Source organism: Patiria miniata, unplaced genomic scaffold (assembly GCF_015706575.1).
Source record: "Patiria miniata isolate m_02_andy unplaced genomic scaffold, ASM1570657v1 HiC_scaffold_7, whole genome shotgun sequence".
NCBI lineage: Eukaryota > Metazoa > Echinodermata > Asteroidea > Valvatida > Asterinidae > Patiria > Patiria miniata.
In genome coordinates, this window is record NW_024037074.1 from 6,332,384 (window position 1) to 6,351,969 (window position 19,586).

A 19,586-nucleotide genomic window follows, 5' to 3' on the forward strand; every position below is an offset into this window, starting at 1 on the left:
TATTATCTCGTGATGCAGTGGGGTTTCTCTGGGATAATATTATCCCACCAATGAAGTGAGCAGGGCTTGTGATAACTCTTAATTAAACAAAATCAAATGCAAATCTCTCAGTTTAAGGTTTTTATCAGTTGACCAAAGGCAACAACAGGAAAAATATTTTGTTAGATTATAAGAATCACACCACAGTTTATTTGAACTTAATATATATTTAATTGAAAATTAACTTCCGGGTTGATGACGTCATCATATTTCGATGCCTACATCACCAAATTGTGATTATATTATAATTTAATTATAAGTTAATATAATGGTATGATTCTTATAATCTAACAAAATATTTTTCCTGTTGTTGCCTTTGGTCAACTGATAAAAACCTTACCTCAGAGCAGAATTTTATTACGCCCATGCAAAGACTGAAAAAAAGCAATAAATCATGTATTTTTAGATAAACACATGTTGCATAAATTCAAGGGCATTAGAGGCACCGTCAAACTCCATACTGAACTCTGCTAACACTGGCTCTATTATTCAGTTAATTACCATGTGAGCACCAGATAAGGGCTTCAAAGGTAGATCATTGTCTTCCATATAGAAACCTATACTAGCCGAGGCAGCAACAAAGTTCAAATCAGTAAAAAAAAACAGCGATCACACACTTTTTTGGGAGATAAAAACCCGTTCACCGTTTTAGATTTGTAGGCTACGAGTTGTACAGCGGAACGTCCATTTTTCTAACGTTTTTCGGTGTTCAAACTGCTGTTACATTGAGATTTCTGCGTGGAATGACATCAATTTCCACTCATAAATAAGTAAATTGGCATTAGCTTAAAAACCAAAAAGCGCCAAAGTACCCTTGAAAATGGCAAATCGAAAATTAAAGATGGGGTAAAATGGGACTTATAACACCTCACCCAAAGATTCTGTGTCTTGATTGGCCGAGAGCGAGTCACATGTTACTTTCTAATTTTGCTATCTTTCTGTGCACGGTCAAAAGTACTTTACCCGTAGCAACCAAAGTACTATACCATTAGCAACCAAAGTTCTATTTCGACGTCGCGGCATTTGTGTGCAAATGCATGCTGGTGTGCGCGTTGCGCGTTGCACGCAGCGCGTTTTGTTCCAAAGAGAGCGCGCCACAGAGTTGGGTTCATACATTTCGCGAAGGGGTAGTTTGGAAGAGAGAAATACATTTTCCACCAATTTTGTATTGAAATTGAAGTTTATTTCAACTGTGTTCAGATTTAAATAATTTAAAATATTATAACCAAGCAGAATCTGTGGGTGAAGTGTTATAAAACAAATATTGAATTCTTTATCTCGTGGTGAAGTAAAACTAGCCTCCCTCGGTGATCCATGGAGCATTCTTTTTTCCCTCGGCTTCGCCTCGGGAAAATAGAATGTCCTTGGATCACCTCGGGAGGCTAGTTTTACTACACCACTCGAAGCATTCAATATTTGTATACTTGAAATACGGAAGGGTTTGGCACACAAATGTTCGTTGCGTCCAATGGAAACAACCGGGCTTTTTCGTCTTTTCTCGGGAACGGTAAGATATTAGGTTTGTTTCCTTTCAACCAGACCTTTGAAATAGAATAAGTAAACATCCAAAACATGACATTTTTGGGGATTTCAGGCCGTAATGCCCATCAATGTGGGAATGTACATCATTGGCTTTTGCTGTAATTTTCAGAAATGAACTATTTGGGGGCTTAGTATAATAGATCAAATATTGTAACACTGACATGTTTGAAGTTTTGGGTCCGAAAATGCTGGAAAAACCAAGAAAAACAGAAATGTTAAAGTTTTTCCAACGGTGGTGGGCCGACCACCGTTGGAAATGTACACAAAAGTACTATTTTTCTTGACAATGACTTCACACCAGGTGCCATAATTTTACAGGATGCTTTAGAATGTTATTTACCAACATCCTAGTATTGGTATTTCGCAACAACTTGGTAGTTTTATTTTCGATGTTTGCAAATGTTGTTTTTTCCCTTTAATAGTTTATTCTCGTTTTGAAACACAATGGCTATCATTAAGAAATGGTGCGAATATACGGGATACGTACGCGGCTCGGAAAAGGTTGCTTGTTTAATCACCGTTTGTGTGGTTATTTCATCAGGCGCACCATGGGCAAAGTACATTTCATACCAAAATGTTATGATGTAGGCCCATGTGGGTTTGGTGACATAACCACACAAATAGATAACATATACCTAGCTCGTTTATGTGAGTCGCATACATGTTCGTTCGGTATTATTGAGCTTTAGTTCTTGTCACTGATAATCACTTATGCGCATGCGTGAATTAATTACAACTTATGACTGGTCCACGGGCGAACATCTGGTATAGTTTCACGCAGTCTTGGGTGGGTCGGGGTGGCCATACAGTCAGATGTGTTTCTGGCAATAGATGACTGCTCGCTGACGCTTGAACCCAGCTACTACAAAGACGTGTTCTTTGCGCTGTTGTCGTCATTCGTTCAGTAGACATCAAATTGAAAGCATCTAGTGCATTTCCGACTCTGACTTTGCTTTGGTTTTCAAGTCTGTTTCAACCTGAAATGTAAGCTTTGGATAAACGTAGCCAGATTAGATAGTCAGTTGCTCAGAAAGAAAACCGTCCTGGTTATTAAATTTGCTCACAATTAAACGATAAGCTATCGCGAATATACGTTGACACTACATTTATAAAACGACAATGATATACGCGGTAGGTTACTTGTACCGCGGCGTCTAAGCAAACTTCATAACTGATGTACGTCTAACATGACGAAATAAATGTCTTACTCTCTGTCTTTTTCTCCTTCGTTTTCTAAATTAGCAAGAATGAAGGTTTACATGTGCCTGGTTCTTCTGATGGTCGTTGGGTGTGCCTTGAGTTTCGCACCAAGAGACGGTAAGTTAGTTGGTTCAAAAGTTTCGTCACCCACTGTCAACGTATTTCATCAAATCCCTTTGCTGAATTTCTCATGATGCCATCTAATTTGAATTAGAGAAATGAATTTTAGGTTACATAACGACCAGTTGCTTACACACTGTCTTAAAGAAAGACAATCACTTTTGGCTGTTGTAGAATTTGTCCCCAAATTGTACAAAACGTCTATACCTGTATGAAGATTGTATCGTTGTTATCTTTAAGTGCACTTCGTGAATTCACCAGTAAAAAAAATCTTGTTTTATGTCATGCAGAATCTCTTCAGCGCGACTTTGTGAAAAGAGTCCTTACCGAAGGCGAAGCTCAAGAGATGGTGGAGAGGGCGGGTAAGTTCAGTGGTATTAGCAATGATACATACTACATTTTACTATTGGGAGATACAGGTTGACATTTTGAAGTAGTAGGCCTACTACATAGAACAAGGTTTGGAACAGAGGGACGTTTCAATGGAGAGTTTCCGTTGATTGTCTTTCTTTCAAACTTCAGGGACGTTTTATGGAGTTTCACACACAACATTTCACATCAAGCAGTTTTTCCTACCTTAATCAAAAGGGTGTCCTGATAATAATGCATTCAATTTCGTTTTGTGCTGACAGTATTTCGCTTTTAGTTAATCTATTTTCTTTGAAATGCATTGAACCATCTCTTGAATTTTCATCATCTGCTTTCAATCAAATATTGGACAATCATCAAACCATAATAAGATTTTGAAATTGTCTACAATCGATTGTTGCAGTCTAGAATTCATTCTATAATTTCAATTCATCAAAATTGCTCATTCAATTCTCCATTGCACCAGCCGTGTATCTCTGCATTTGCCTTTAATGAAATCGATTTTATGATTTTTTTCCGTTTTATTATAAATGCTTTAAACCCTTTTTCGAATCGGAAGAAAATCAAAACAACTCTAAAAATAAAACAAAGTGAATCTAATAATTCCAAAACAAGAAATGAAAACAAGAGGTTGGTTTGTTCTTATTGCCTTCTTCTTCTCGGAAGACAATCAACACAACTCTGAAAATAAATCAAAGTGAATCTAATGATTCAGAAACAAGAAATGAAAACAAGAGGCTTTTTTGTTCTTATTGCCTTTTTATTCTTGGAACATGTCTTTTTTGATTCAGGTGAACCTTGCGAATTAGGTTTCGATTGCCCAAACCACGAAGCCTGGTGTGTTTACCAGCCTGGTGCAAGCCAGGGATATTGCTCAGTCTAATGCAAGTCCAGAACCCCTGAAACAATGGCAATCTACATGAATGAATAAAAACCATGGTAAGCCAATCCCTATCGATTTACCGAATTTTCCCTCATCTTCTCTAAAGTAGGCTTTATTTCGAAAAACCAATATCTTTACAGGCTTTAAATTCTTGCATAACAATAGAATGTTAGTGAACATTGTGAGTAAAAATAAAGACACCCAAATGATGGGACCGTTGTTTTAGGCCAAAAAGAGTCTCCGGTTTCTGGTATGCGCGCGCGTCGCAGTAGCCATGCGCGTCGGCAAAATTAAAAAGTGTTGTTTTTTTCAATGTGAGATGATGTCTCAAAACCGCCAAACTCACTGGTTTGACTGGAATCCTGCTGCTGCACAATTTTAACGTGGTTTTAGATGGGGTTACGATCGCGTATAAGCTTTATGTGGCCTCTCTGGGCTCCAACACATTTTGCACTTAATTTAGTCGGGCCGAATTTGCTGTCATCAGCCGACATTTGAAAGGAAAAAAAGCAACAACAAAAAAGAAAAAAAAAAGCCGCGTCGCCGCACCACTTTTGGGGCAAGCTCCACACCAGAAACCGGAGACTTTTTTGGTCTTAGTGAAGTTCTGCATGTAGCACTTTCAAATTCGAGGATACTATATAGTAAATCCCCATTCCTAAGCTTTCTTTTGGCTAAGGAGTCATGCAAATCACTCATGTAATTTTCAAGTTACGGAATTTTAAACACAACCACCGTTTAAGGTTCTGTCCAGGGATGACAAAAAGGTAAGTGTTCTTTCAGCAAACGAAAACAAATCACATATAGGGATGTGTGTCAATTGTTTCGTTTTGCTGAAACAACGCACGCCTTTTTTTGTGATCCGTGGACAAAACTTTAAAACGGTGGTTGTGTTTGAAATTCCGTAACTTGAAAAGTACATGAGTGATTTGAATGATACTTCAACTAAAAGAAGGCTTATGAATTGAGCTTTTAAATCCTAGAGTTTGAAAGTGCTACATGCAGAACCTCATTAAAAAGGTAGTCCCGACATTTGGGTTTCTTTTTTTTTACTCGCCCTGAAAAGGGACATGCATCTTTATTCCTTGAAGAAATCATGGTATTTTTGTTTTTCTTTGATTATCTCCACAGATTGACAGTGGTTATCTAACAGCAAGGCTGTATTTTGATTAAACTTAAAGGTTAGATTTGATATTTAATCCGATTGTCTTATTTTCTGATACGATGTTTTTTTCTTCTTATTTTCACATTACTTGGCTCGTGTTCCAATCATTTTTGGGGGGTTTCCTTCGCATAGACTTGCAAATTATTGGTAAAATCCACTACTACAATATCCATTAATTTCCTTCCTAGGATATAGCAAGGTTTACATCCGAGAATTTGATTTTGTAAGGCTTGTCCGTATTCAGAATCTGCGATATATAGCAATCGAGAGCGATCGTTTATATATTTTTTTTGCATTCCACAATATATAGTAACAGCAACCTTATATTATACAGTACAACAAACAAGCAGGCATATGATGTTACGCCCAAACTGTCGTATCGTCCCATCTGTCCCAACTATATGGATCCGACCAGTTAAGTCTGTCCAAACTATATTTGGGGTATTGCAATGAGGCTTAACGGACATATATTATGTTTGCATCCGAGAATTGCATTCCACAAAATATAGTAACAGCAACCTTATACAATACAACAAACTGGCATATTATGTTACGCGCAGACTATCGTATCGTCCCATCTGTCCCAACCATGGCTTTGACCATGCAGTTAAGTCTGTCCAAACTATAATTATTTGGGGCATTGCAATGCGGCTTAACGGACATAATTCACTGTGAATGATATAGCCATGTGATAAAATAAGGGACTCTTGCACAATAATGTATCAGTGCCCGTGAATTCATTCATGTCTTCTGTTTCTGTAATAGTCATCCATGTTCCTTGATTGCGTTTTCAAACCCTTCATCACCTCATTACTGCATACTTGAACATTATAAACAAACCAAAAAAGAAATGAGAAGGTAAATGGATTACATGTACTTCTTTTGAGGCCTGTGCAATTTTGTTTCTAGTAAAGAAGTGCGTTTGAAAGATGTGCAAGCTTAATCCGAAGATGGAAAACGGATGTCGTTTGAGAAAAAAAGATTCGCAGGCGGGATGCCGATCCCTCTCCCTCCGGGAATCGAGCCTGTAGGCCTATTTACCGGTGTGCACCCAGAAGGATGGTGGACTCAAAGATCAAAGAAGACCCTTCCCAGCCGCGGCCAAGGCCTGAGAGCATTTTTTTGTGTGGCCTGAATAATCGCAAATTAAGTACTCATTCGTTTCGAGGTTCAACTCAAACATTGCACGGACATTATAAGCTCACCTCTTTAACACTTCTTAAATAAGGCTTAGTCCTATGGTTGTGAGTGTGAACAAGGTAATTACGCATTTTGACAATATTAAAATGCGAGAGTAACATTCTCAAATTATGTGGCATAGGCGTAGCCAGCGGGAGGGGGGGGGGTAAGGGGGTATTTACCCCCTCCCCCAATATTTTGTAAAGACTGCCTTTTTCCATTCAAATGCCTTTTTTTCAACGGGTTTACCTCCCTTTGTTATTCACCCTTTGTGTGAATAATCGTCGGTTTTGAACAGCGCCCCAATCGACATATGGTACCAGCCCCCCCCCCCTCTCCCCCCCCCCCCCCCCTGCTTTTTGATTTTACGGAGGCCAAGTGTCCGGAGGAAAAAAACCTGTCCACATTTTACCACGGATGTGCGAGTGCCCTTTTCGAAAAATTTTACCCCCTCCCCCAATAAAAATGACCGTGCTACGCCACTGTGTGGGATATCCAAATACATAAGGTGACAGGCTGTTATCGAATTGCTGGCTCTATCTCATAATTTGCGAACACAGGAGTGTTCAATATACAGCTTGTAAAGAGCGCCCTCACTGTGGACAGGTTTTGATTACCCATGCTTTTCACAACGGAACAAATACCTATCCGCTTTGAACGAACGTGTCTTAGCTGGTATAGTGCCCTCTCGTGACAATGATTGTAGAAATATTCGAGCCCCCCCCCCCCCCCCCCATAAGTTGTCCGTATTCAGAACCTGCGATATATTGCAATCAAGAGCGATCGTTAATATATTTTTTTTGGCATTCCACAATATTTAGTAACAGCAACCTTTTACAGTACAACAAAGAGGCATATGATGTTACGCCCAAACTGTCGTATCGTCCCATCTGTCCCAATTATATGGATCTGACCAGTTAAGTCTGTCCAAACTATATTTGGGGTATTGCAATGAGGCTTAACGGACATATATTATGTTTGCATCCGAGAATTGCATTCCACAAAATATAGTAACAGCAACCTTATACAATACAACAAACTGGCATATTATGTTACGCGCAGACTATCGTATCGTCCCATCTGTCCCAACCATGGCTTTGACCATGCAGTTAAGTCTGTCCAAACTATAATTATTTGGGGCATTGCAATGCGGCTTAACGGACATAATTCACTGTGAATGATATAGCCATGTGATAAAATAAGGGACTCTTGCACAATAATGTATCAGTGCCCGTGAATTCATTCATGTCTTCTGTTTCTGTAATAGTCATCCATGTTCCTTGATTGCGTTTTCAAACCCTTCATCACCTCATTACTGCATACTTGAACATTATAAACAAACCAAAAAAGAAATGAGAAGGTAAATGGATTACATGTACTTCTTTTGAGGCCTGTGCAATTTTGTTTCTAGTAAAGAAGTGCGTTTGAAAGATGTGCAAGCTTAATCCGAAGATGGAAAACGGATGTCGTTTGAGAAAAAAAGATTCGCAGGCGGGATGCCGATCCCTCTCCCTCCGGGAATCGAGCCTGTAGGCCTATTTACCGGTGTGCACCCAGAAGGATGGTGGACTCAAAGATCAAAGAAGACCCTTCCCAGCCGCGGCCAAGGCCTGAGAGCATTTTTTTTGTGTGGCCTGAATAATCGCAAATTAAGTACTCATTCGTTTCGAGGTTCAACTCAAACATTGCACGGACATTATAAGCTCACCTCTTTAACACTTCTTAAATAAGGCTTAGTCCTATGGTTGTGAGTGTGAACAAGGTAATTACGCATTTTGACAATATTAAAATGCGAGAGTAACATTCTCAAATTATGTGGCATAGGCGTAGCCAGCGGGAGGGGGGGGGGGGGGGTAAGGGGGTATTTACCCCCTCCCCCAATATTTTGTAAAGACTGCCTTTTTCCATTCAAATGCCTTTTTTTCAACGGGTTTACCTCCCTTTGTTATTCACCCTTTGTGTGAATAATCGTCGGTTTTGAACAGCGCCCCAATCGACATATGGTACCAGCCCCTCCCCTCTCCCCCCCCCCCTGCTTTTTGATTTTACGGAGGCCAAGTGTCCGGAGGAAAAAAACCTGTCCACATTTTACCACGGATGTGCAAGTGCCCTTTTCGAAAAATTTTACCCCCTCCCCCAATAAAAATGACCGTGCTACGCCACTGTGTGGGATATCCAAATACATAAGGTGACAGGCCGTTATCGAATTGCTGGCTCTATCTCATAATTTGCGAACACAGGAGTGTTCAATATACAGCTTGTAAAGAGCGCCCTCACTGTGGACAGGTTTTGATTACCCATGCTTTTCACAACGGAACAAATACCTATCCGCTGTGAACGAACGTGTCTGAGCTGGTATAGTGCCCTCTCGTGACAATGATTCTAGAAAATTCCATCGTGATTCTTGTTCTGTTCATGTGTTCCAAAAAGTCCGATATTGTCGCAATTTCGTCTTTTATTCAATCTTAAAAACCCATGTTTGTCAGATCCTAGAATTTAACTGCCAGGGGCGGATCCAGGATTTTTTGCAAGGAGGGGGGGGGGGGGGGGTTGTTTTATTAGCAACAAAATCTGAAATGTAGACACGTTTTTTTCCTCCGAACACTTGGCCTCCTTAAAATGAACAACTGGGGCGGGGGGGGGGGGGGGGATGGTACCATATATCAATAGGGGGCGCTGTTCAAATGCAACGATTATTAACACTAGATTACGGAATGGTGTACAAATACCCATATCTAAGCTGCCTCTGTCCGTATTTTTAACAGGCGCACATTATATGTACCAGTATCATTATTTTTGGGAGCGTCAGAGCAGTATGGTTGGGTGGCATTATTTTTTAAGGAATTTCTATGAAAAAAAAAAGTTTTTTGACAGAGATTTTTTTTTAACCACCCCCCCCCGGATCCGCGCCTGTATGCAACTCAACGTTTTTCATGGCTATTGCGACTTAATATGTCCACTTTGGCCCATATTCTAGATGTGGGGCGCCTTAGGTAACACATTTAGCGTATTTAATACAACATCCCTTCCGCCATGGAGACAATCTATGCACATATAAAAGTGGAATTTAAAAACTTTTAAACTGCCTGCCTGCTACACTGGGTGCGTGGAGCTTAGAGAATTATCTCAGCAAGCAGCAGGCAGGTGACCGTTAGGTCATGGCCAAATTCTGCTAAACGAACTTCAAAAATCTGTCAGATTTATCAAAAATCTGCCAAATTCGCAAGAATTACTCGAAATACACTATAAACACTTAAAATCATTTGCAAATGTTGTTGTATTGCCTTAACCAAGGTTCAAATTACATTATCAACGATCTATAGTCACAAATAGATGCTATTCAATTGCGTAAATTTCAGGCAAAACGCGGTTGCGTCACTACAAACTCCGGTTCCCAGTAAACCTCAGCACCTAGACCAGCCAACCTGTCCCATTATTCAGGGGTTCGTTTGAAAAGATTAAAGCTTTTTAAAACAACTGTACTTTTTTTTCAAATTGTGCTGTTTTTCTGTCAAATAATCATTTTTGCAGAATTCTGCCAGAAATCTGCCAAAAAAATCCGTTCTGTCAAATTTTCCGTCAAACTCGTTTTTAGCAAAACAATCTATCAATGTTAGTCGAAAATCGGCTAAAACGGTCACCTTGACAAGAAGGCTGAAACTCAACACCGTGTAATTTGAGAAGAACAAGGAAGCATCAAGCTGGAACGTCAGGACCATTGTGTCCTGGACTCGATGACAACCCCCAAAGGTTGACGGTGCTCGCAAAATGGCTGACACGGGGAAAGAGAAAAACAATATTTTGTCTCAATCTTCTGTCTTGTTTGTCTACTTTTCATGACCAATCATCTGGCCACAATTCAAATCAATGCGTCTCTTAATTTTTGAGATGTCGTTTCCAGCTGGACTATCGTTTCTGTGCAAAAGTGAGGCAAATTTTCGGTTTGTACTGCGACTGCAGCCCATCGCCAAGTTTTTCTCCGTGTTGCGACACAATACACTGTTGGGGGAGAGAAATACGATATTTCATCTCAATCGTTCTTCTTGTTTGTCTACTTTCCACGACCAATCATTTGGCCACAATTCAATTTAATGCATCACTTAATTTTTGAGCTGTCCAGCTAGACCTTGTCATCACAAGGCGTGCGGATCTCAGAATTGTCCTCACCTGCAAGTACCACAGCGCAGACTGCGACACAGTATTCACACCGGAAATTGCATGGGTTGCAATATGCTGTGGGTGATGCTCTGGTTTATTTTAGGGATATTGCATCTTTTGTTCCAAACTTTTCTGGAATTTGTGGTCACATTTTGAGTTGCTATTTCTTTCCTCGGGATTTCTCGATTGAGAAAGTTGCACACGAGTCTTCGATTGTCATTGTCTGGTCATCGTTTTCGTTGCTGCACCTCTTTCGAGATGACATAGCAGTCGGCAACTGAACGGGTCTTAGACAATCATTTCCTCCGAGAAGATAGATACGAGGCATCAAACTTAGCGGAGTTGGGTTGGATTGCTCGGAGGAGTTTTAATAGCCTACTGACAAAAGCAAAATTGCCGTGTCCAATTAAATGAGCTGACATTAACTTGAAATGATTGACAGGTTAGCGGCACCGCCAAGGCTAGAAATGTAATACATTTTCTTCCAACACCTATCGGTTACTTCTCCAAAGAGAGAGTGCCGAAAACAGAAGAAAACCGACTGTAATTGATATACTTGATGAAAAAGAAATAGGCTACTGGCTTTAACGGAAATGAAATCAACGCCCAGGAATCACACTCGACTGCTACGGTCCTGTTGGCGAAATGCCTACTAGTCATGGCCCAAGACGCTATAGTGATCGATATTGGATCGTGCATGGCACAACATGGCCTACAGACTCTCACTAACGTCTTGACCATTTCGTTTCAGCGGTTTAACCTTTTCCTTACTTTCTCCATAGGCTTTCCTTGGGAACCAATCAGCGATCGAGAAAATGATGGATTGCCCGACAGTTGTATACGTGATCAAGCATCATCGCTTTCCTAGGAAACCAATCAGCGATCGAGAAAAGGTTCAATGGCTCACCCGTTGGTTGTAAACATACATGCAAGAGCAAGAGTTATCAAGCAAGAGCTATAAAAATGAACTGTGTTTGTTCGAATTTTTACAGACGGTCTTACTTACATAAATGGCCCCATTGCTACGAAATTACCAAGACGTTACAGCGGATTCCGGCCCCCCCCCCCAAAAAAATCTCGGCCGTCGAGTGACGAAAAATTTTGAAACTCAGCACAAGCATAAAGCAACTCTTCTTAAACATACCCAAGAAATTTCATGACTATAGGTCAAAGGGTTTTGGAATTATGGCTAATTATTTATCTATATGTACGAATGGCAATTCTGCTCTGTGTACACGACGTATATGCGAAAATTCAGTTTTCACGGGACCATGGACCGATTTTTATGTTTTTGGTATCAAAAGATGCGCAAAGCTCGAGGCTAAAAAGTCATAACAGCTCGGGTCGCGAAATATTTTTTGAGGCTATCACGGAAAATGTTGAGGGGGGCGGCGGATTCCGCCCCGGCCCCTTTAGGGTTAAAAAAAGGCATCAAATAAGTTTCGGAATCTGTTCCCCTATGTACCTGTTTTATCGTTAGGCTATTGACAAAGGCAAAATTGCAATGTCTAATGAAATGAGCTGGCATTCGCATGAAACGATTGACAGGTTAGCGGCACCGTCAAGGCTAGAAATGTAATACATTTTCTGCCGACACCTATCGGTTGCTTTTCCAAAGTGATCAGGCCAAAAACAGAAAGAAAGCCAACAGTAATGCGCCGATCGCTGAGGCGGGTTTAGCGACACTAGAATTTGATACGACATTCGACACACAGTGACCATCTGGTGAATCTATTGGCAAACGCGGCCAGTACCCGTTCCATGGAAAAAAAAACAATGCCACTCTTTCTGATTCAGCCTTACGCCGCTACGGCCGTGGTTATCATGGCACTATGAAATCGATCTGAAAAAGGAAAAGGCCCCGTCAAATTCCGTACTGAAGTCTACTGACAATAGCTCTATTGTGTGTAGAAAGTAAGCACCAGATATGCGCTTAAAAAGTAGATCATGTCTTCCACATATAAACCTACATTTTGTGGTGTCAACAAGTTCAACTTTCTAACTTTTGGGATGATCGGGTAAAACCCACGTGTTGGATAGAATAAAAACTTAAATAACGTTTGTAGAATCAAGACAGTGTTAATTAAAGGGAAAATACAACATTTGCAAACATCGAAAAATAAAACTACCAAGTTGTTACGAAATACCTTACTAGGATGTTGGTAAATGACATGCTAAAGCATCCTGTAAAATTATGGCACCTGGTGTGAAGCCATTTTCAAGAAAATGGTATATTTGTATACATTTCCAACGCTGGTCGGCCGACCACCGTTGGAAAAACCTAACTATTTTTCAATTACTGCTCCAAATTTACCATTTTTTTTAGTCTAAATTTTGTTTTGTTAGCTATCGGTTCCATGTTCATGAATGGGTGCAGGCCAGCTAGACTGGTTCCCTTACCTTTACTATTTTCCGGTATTTTTGATCCATTTCATCTTTAGTGGAGTCAGGGAACCAGACTACTTGAATATTTTTGTTTTTCTTGGTTTTTCCAGCATTTTCGAACACAAAACGTCAAACATGTCAGTGCAACAATATTTGATCTATTATACCAACCCCCCAAATAGTTCATTTCTGAAAATTACAGCAAAAGCCAATGATGGACATTCCCTTTAAGAATCAAATACATTTCTTTTGTTTTGCACACCCCTGTTTAAAGAGTGGCAGAGGCACAGAGACTATCGTCCGCACTCGGTTCACAGACCCCCCCCCCCCGACTTGAACCAAAATACTATAAAAGAAATGTACTCGGCGCAGTAGTGGCGCATTCGTTCAGTAGACATCAAGTTGCAAACAGCAAGTGCATTTTCGCCTCCGTACTTCGTTTCAAGCTGAAATGTAAGATCTGGATAAACGTGGCCAAAGTCAAAACAGCTTGGTTATCATATTGTTCATGATTGACGATATAAACTCTCTCGGGTGTACGTTGATATGACTGCCATGTATATATATAAAACGACATTGATGTACGCATTATGTTACTTTTACCGCTGCGGCTGAGCACACTTCATAAAAAGCACAATACCGTGCAACAGCCGAATTAATCCGAATAAAAAAACAAAGGAAATACATTTTTTTTGCAAAAGACTGCACTGATTGATGCACGTCTAACATGGCGGCACAACCATAATAACAGGACGTTTCTTACCGTGTGTTTCATTGTCTCCCTCGTTTTCAGTATCATAGCAAGAATGAAGCTCTACATGTGCCTGGTTCTCTTGATGTTCGTTGGATGTACCTGGGGTTTCGCACTGAGGGACGGTAAGTTAGTTGCTTCAAAAGTTCCGTCGTAATCTAAACGGCTTTCCATGACATCTGTAAGCCTATTCTAACAAGTGCGAGTGCACATTCAGCTCTGGCCGTGTTGAAAGGAGTGTTGCATGAGAGTCTAGCATGAAATCGATCAAAAGCCAGAGCTTAAAATGCGACCCCGAAAAATGCGACATCGATGGCATATATTAAACACCATACTTTGGTTATTTTTGGGATAGACAGACAGGCAGCTCGACCGACAGACAGACAGACAGACAGACCATCCTGCCAGAGCTTAAAAACAACATTCACACTTCCCCATGGGAATATATATTATTATTCGATTTGATGATATTCTACACACATTAATAGGAATGCTTTCATTGTAGGGGAAAGAACACCCACTGTCAACATTTGTTTTTCAAATCCCTCTGCTTAATTTCAGATGATGTTCTATCTTAGTTAAATTTAGAAAAATAGAAGTTAGGTTTCTTAACGATCAGTTGCTTATGCACCGTCTTTAAAAGGGGTCGTTTTATGCACACCAGAAATAATAATAAGATGATCACTTTTGGCTGTTGTGGAATTTCTTCCGAAAACTTACGAAACTTGTATGTTATGAAGCTTATTTAGTAAAAAAAAAAAGGGTTTTTGTTCGGTTTATTTTCAAATCTTTAAAGTTGCATTTCGGCCTGGAATGCGCCCAATTGGGCTACAAAACCGTTTTAACGAAATTATATTAATTGGAAAGAGCATTTGAAAGTGGGATATGCACATCCACATAACCATCTTGCGAGAACCATGCGAGAACGAATTTCGGGGGTTATAACTGTAACTAGCACTAAACAGCTCGACTTAAGGGAGTTCCTGCCGCACAGTTGCTCGCATGCTGCGGATGTGTGAGAAACAACGTGCATGTGTTGGTGATGTGTATTATGTGACACACAACGTGGTAGTACTTTGAAGAGACGCGTCTTGAAATACGTATGCGTATGCCACAAACTGTCCGCCGCGTCCGATGTAAACAACCGTGTGTTTTTTCGTCTTTTCTCGGAACGGTAAGACATTCGGTTAGTTTCCTTTCAACCAGACCTTTGATATAGGATAGTAAACAATCCAAAACATCATGAAAATTTGGGGGATTTCAGGCCGTATTGTTAGGGCTTTGTAACCAAAACAGTTTTATTTCAACCTTTATTTTCTTAATTCCGTGTCTACGAATTGAAGATTATGTCGTTGTTATCTTTAAGTACACTTCATGAAATATAAGTAAAAACCGTTTTAAATTCTTGCAGACTTTGATCCTGAGGAGAAAGAGAGAACAGTGTCAGCTCGTGAGATTGTTGAGCGGAGTAAGTTCAGTGGTATTAATAGTATATAGTAGCACATGTTGACATTACGACATAAAAGAAGTGAATATGTAATGCTTGGGAAATATTGGAAAGACGTGTTTCAGTTTAATACCAGTGTTGTAGTACTCGTACTCAATACTTGTACTCGAGTACTACTCGATTTTTTTTATTTTTTTTAGAGTACACGTACTCGTACTCGTACTCGTACTCGAATGTAAAAGTACTAATACTCGAAATGACGGGACTCGTACTCGGGCAGCAAGAACTGGTACTGGACATGTCAAAGTTGTACTCGATTATTTAAGTACGTACTCGTGCTTGAAAAAGTGTATAGCTTGAAGGCCTTATTTTATCGATACTTTCAGTTTGAAATGGTTGATTGGCTCGAAGTTTCCCGATTTTCCTCTGTGCATGCCTGTACAAACGCCTTTAACAGCTAGCTGTGAGTGGCCTGGGTAAATTAGACCTGTGTAAATTATACGCACAGTGAACCATTTGCCGTGTGGCCGCGTATTCGTACTCGGAATACAAGTACTCGTACTCGTACTCGGAAGTACAAATACTCGTACTCGGAGACCTGTTCTTGAACTCGGAAGTATTAGTACTCGTACTCGTACTCCGTAACCTAAGTACTCGGCAGTACTCGGTACTCGGCTAAAAGTACTCGACTACAATACTGTTAAGTACTGTCCCGGGAAAAGCTGTTTGTTTTCCTTGCAAATGTCAATGAAGTTTTGTTTGTTTTTGTAAATAAGCTTTCACATTCGTGCAGTTTTCTAATAACTTAAAGAGGTTTTTTCTGTATTGATGCATTATATTTCGATGTTGTGCACACAGTATTTCACTTTTGGTTATTCTTTCTGCGAAATGCATTTAAGACAACATATTCATGCATAGGTTTAACTTTCCCATCTACTTTTAATGAAATTTCTAAAAGAAATATCGAAGCACATGTTTTAAAAAAATTACACAATCAATTGTATGTGCCACGTTATAAAAACTGCTTGTTCGTTGGAGAATTAAATGTATTAATTTAAACAAGATTGAAAAGGCTGGTTATTAACCCTAAAGGGGCCGGGTTATTTTGACCATCTCTCGGGGGGGGGGGGGCGGATTCCGGCCCCCCCCCTAAGATCTCGGCCATCGAGTGACGAAAAATTTGAAACTCGGCACATGTAGAAAATTTTTCGCTACGCGGCAACCCGTAGTCCGATTTTTATGTTTTTGGTATCAAAAGATGCGCAAAGCTCGAGGCTAAAAAGTCATAACAGTCATTTTTTTAGTCATTTTTTTAGAGGCTATCACGGAAAATGTTGAGGGGGGGGCGGATTCCGCCCCCGGCCCCTTTAGGGTTAAACAAAACCATTTTCTACGGGGGCTAAAATTGGCCGAAAATCCATATTCCAGGGTTATGTCTTTCCAAGGACATTGCTCCTCATTGGAGCCTCTCAACCCAGGTTGAACTCAACCCTGGGAGAACCCAGTGCCGCGCGCTCCAGACTGAATTTTGGATATTTCAATCCTGCGTTCAACCCGCATCGTTTGAACACTTGTTTCACGCAAATCAAGCTTATCATGCTCAGTTACTACTGTTTTGAACCCTAGCAAGACTTTCAACATGGGTTGAAAATCTCAACCCTGGTCTGGAGCAGGGTTGAGTTCAACCCGGGGCGAAATCAATCTCAGGGTTGACGCAGGGTTGACGCAGGGTTGAAATTCTTTAAGTGTGAAACGATGCATGTTTTCAACCCTGCGTCGACCCAGAAATTTGTCTATAGTGTGAAAAGGGCTGTAGTATAATACGAAACAAAACAATACCGGAAATTTGGAGTAAGTCCAACCCCTTGTCTTTGTTGAATTAAAACAAATCAGTTATCCTCGGTACATTTAAAGATGAATAGTCTCTATTTTCAATCAACAGTAGGCTATTGTCAACACAAATATTGATATACGGGTCACTCACTTTCTGATGGTTTGTGTTTCAGCGCACTGGTGCTTGGTGGACGAAGATTGCCCCTGGGAACGGTACCACTGTGATATTGAAGGGGGTTGGCCGTTTGGCATGTGCAATCCTGGCCCTCCGCATGAATGAATTGAACAATGGTAAGCCCGCCATTTTGAGCCACCCCGTCTGAAGGGTGCACACCGGTAAATAGGCCAAAACCAATCCGCCGAGCTCATGAATAAAAGTTACACCGGCCCTCAAATTTGTTCTATATTAGAGAATTCTGAGAGCCATAAAGTTGGGAAATTGAAGAGACATGGCAATGAACCTCTGGCCCGGACTTGGGGCTTCCAATTTTGAGCATTTTTTGGATGAATTGGGCTCGAAAGTGGCGCTATTTTGCCATGTTGTGGAGGGATAGTTTTTCAAGATGGCTACTTTTCCGCTTTTGGGAAAATGGGGGTCGTCTTCTTTGGGTGAGAATATCTCGAAAAGTCAATGGTCAACCCACCAAAAACTGGAAAGAAAATGAATGATGACATGTTGGTCATCAGTGTTACAACTGATCATGTAGTAAACAACGGATAATGTATCACCAACCGATAGTGCCACATAAATTGACCGATACTGTATCCGATAATGTAACACAAAATTGACTGATATTGTAGTAAAATATGCTACACTATCAGTCAATTATTGTTGAATGATCGGTCCTAACTAATAATGTAACACAAATTGACTCATAATGTATACATTTACTATACCCGTCATTTGTTTGTTACATTATCGATTAGTGATACAATATCGGTCAATTTGTGTGACATTATTGGTTGTTGACACGTTATCAGTTGGTAACTACATTATCAGTTGCAACAAGTAGTCTTTATTCCCTTGTGGCTCCGGAAAAGGATTTATTGAACTATCCTTCCCATCTTTTCTCATTGTAAACCTTGTGTTGGAAAATTACTTCCTTCACGAGCTTTACATTCGTGCATAGAAAACAAAAATATTTAGAATAACTGGTGTCTAAACGTTTGGTGCCCTGAAAGGTTTCATTCGTTACTGTATTTGATGACAACATGGTATTTTTATATTCCCTTATCTCCATACAGATTGACAGTGTTTATCCAACAGCAAGGCTTCATCTTTAATAAATTTAAAGGGTTAGATTTGGCTTTTTTTATTTCAATTTCTTTTCCTGATAAGACTTCTTTTTTAACAATACTGGTATCGTATAGCAGCCAGTTATTACATTGATGCCTTGACAGTGCTGATCTTGAAAGCTTATCATGATTGCATGGGTGTCGCCAGTATTTTTTTCTTGGGGGGTAAAAGCACACTTTCTCCCTTAAATCCTTGTAGTTTCTCTGGCATATTCTCAATTTATCATTTTTTCGAGGGTGTGTGGGGGACACTTACCAACCCCACCCCTATTGACACCCCTGCATACATGTTGACGTTACATACTTAGTATGGACATTCCTTTCTTTTCGTGCAGCTAAGACAAAACTTGTTAAAAAAACCTCATTTTAATCATACTGTTAAAACTCTTTCAAACCCAATTTGTTTTCTATGATTCCGTTTATAGTTTTTCTCTTCATTTTGCCACGGATAAACCTAGCCTAAAAATGCCTCTAAACCTGTTTTCCAGAGACGGGGAAGCATTGTGTGGACGTGGGCAAGTCCACACAAAGTCGCTGCTACCTGGTTTATGTGGACCTCTTTTGTTCGGAAGTCCACGCAGTGAATGTTATGCTTGTACAGACGCCCATTTTTGTTAAATGTGTTTTGTTAAACTAATAGCAAATATGACTTCACAGCTCTTCTTCCTTTTTTTGGCATTTTTTTCTTCCTTTTTTTCTTTGGGGGGGGGGGGGGCAAGTGCCCGCCTTGCCCCTCCTCCCTTTGCCCAGCGACGCCCACAATTGTGAATTTAAGAGCGACATTGAAATCGAAATGAAATCAAAAACTGTGAGTTATTCGTATAAAAGAGACATAATATTCAACGCATGGCACATCGTTATTTTTAAAAGGACGCATATTATCCAGATCAATTCTTTTCGTTTATTAAAGGGGCACTAGGTCCTGAAATCCCCGATAATTTCATGTTTTGGATTGTTTACTAATCCTATTTCAAACATCAGACCAAACCTCCGTTCTAGATCTAATCCTTTGCGTCTGACTTTCCCACGTACGCACAACAAAGCTGGCCAGTGACAAAACCTTTACGGTCACTGCAGCGAAGGAGTGGAATAGTCTGCCCTTTTCCATTCAAAATGTCACATCTCTCGAGCAATTCAGGAAGCTGATCAAGACCCATTTATTCCACCAATAACCAATTCATTGTCTATGCTACCTGTTTTTATTATTTAACTTAAATAT

The 19,586-nt window shown here is 40.1% G+C and overlaps 2 long non-coding RNA genes across 2 annotated transcripts; both read left to right on the forward strand.

The window, feature by feature from the left end:
- Positions 1-2,485: 2,485 nt before the first annotated feature.
- LOC119745561 lies at positions 2,486-3,265 on the forward strand. The gene is made up of 3 exons (XR_005273637.1): positions 2,486-2,565; positions 2,824-2,898; positions 3,192-3,265. It is a non-coding gene; the product is annotated as an uncharacterized LOC119745561 (long non-coding RNA).
- A 10,160-nt stretch (positions 3,266-13,425) lies between these two features.
- LOC119718836 lies at positions 13,426-18,858 on the forward strand. The gene is made up of 5 exons (XR_005269851.1): positions 13,426-13,493; positions 13,834-13,916; positions 15,203-15,259; positions 17,245-17,362; positions 18,317-18,858. It is a non-coding gene; the product is annotated as an uncharacterized LOC119718836 (long non-coding RNA).
- Positions 18,859-19,586: the final 728 nt, after the last annotated feature.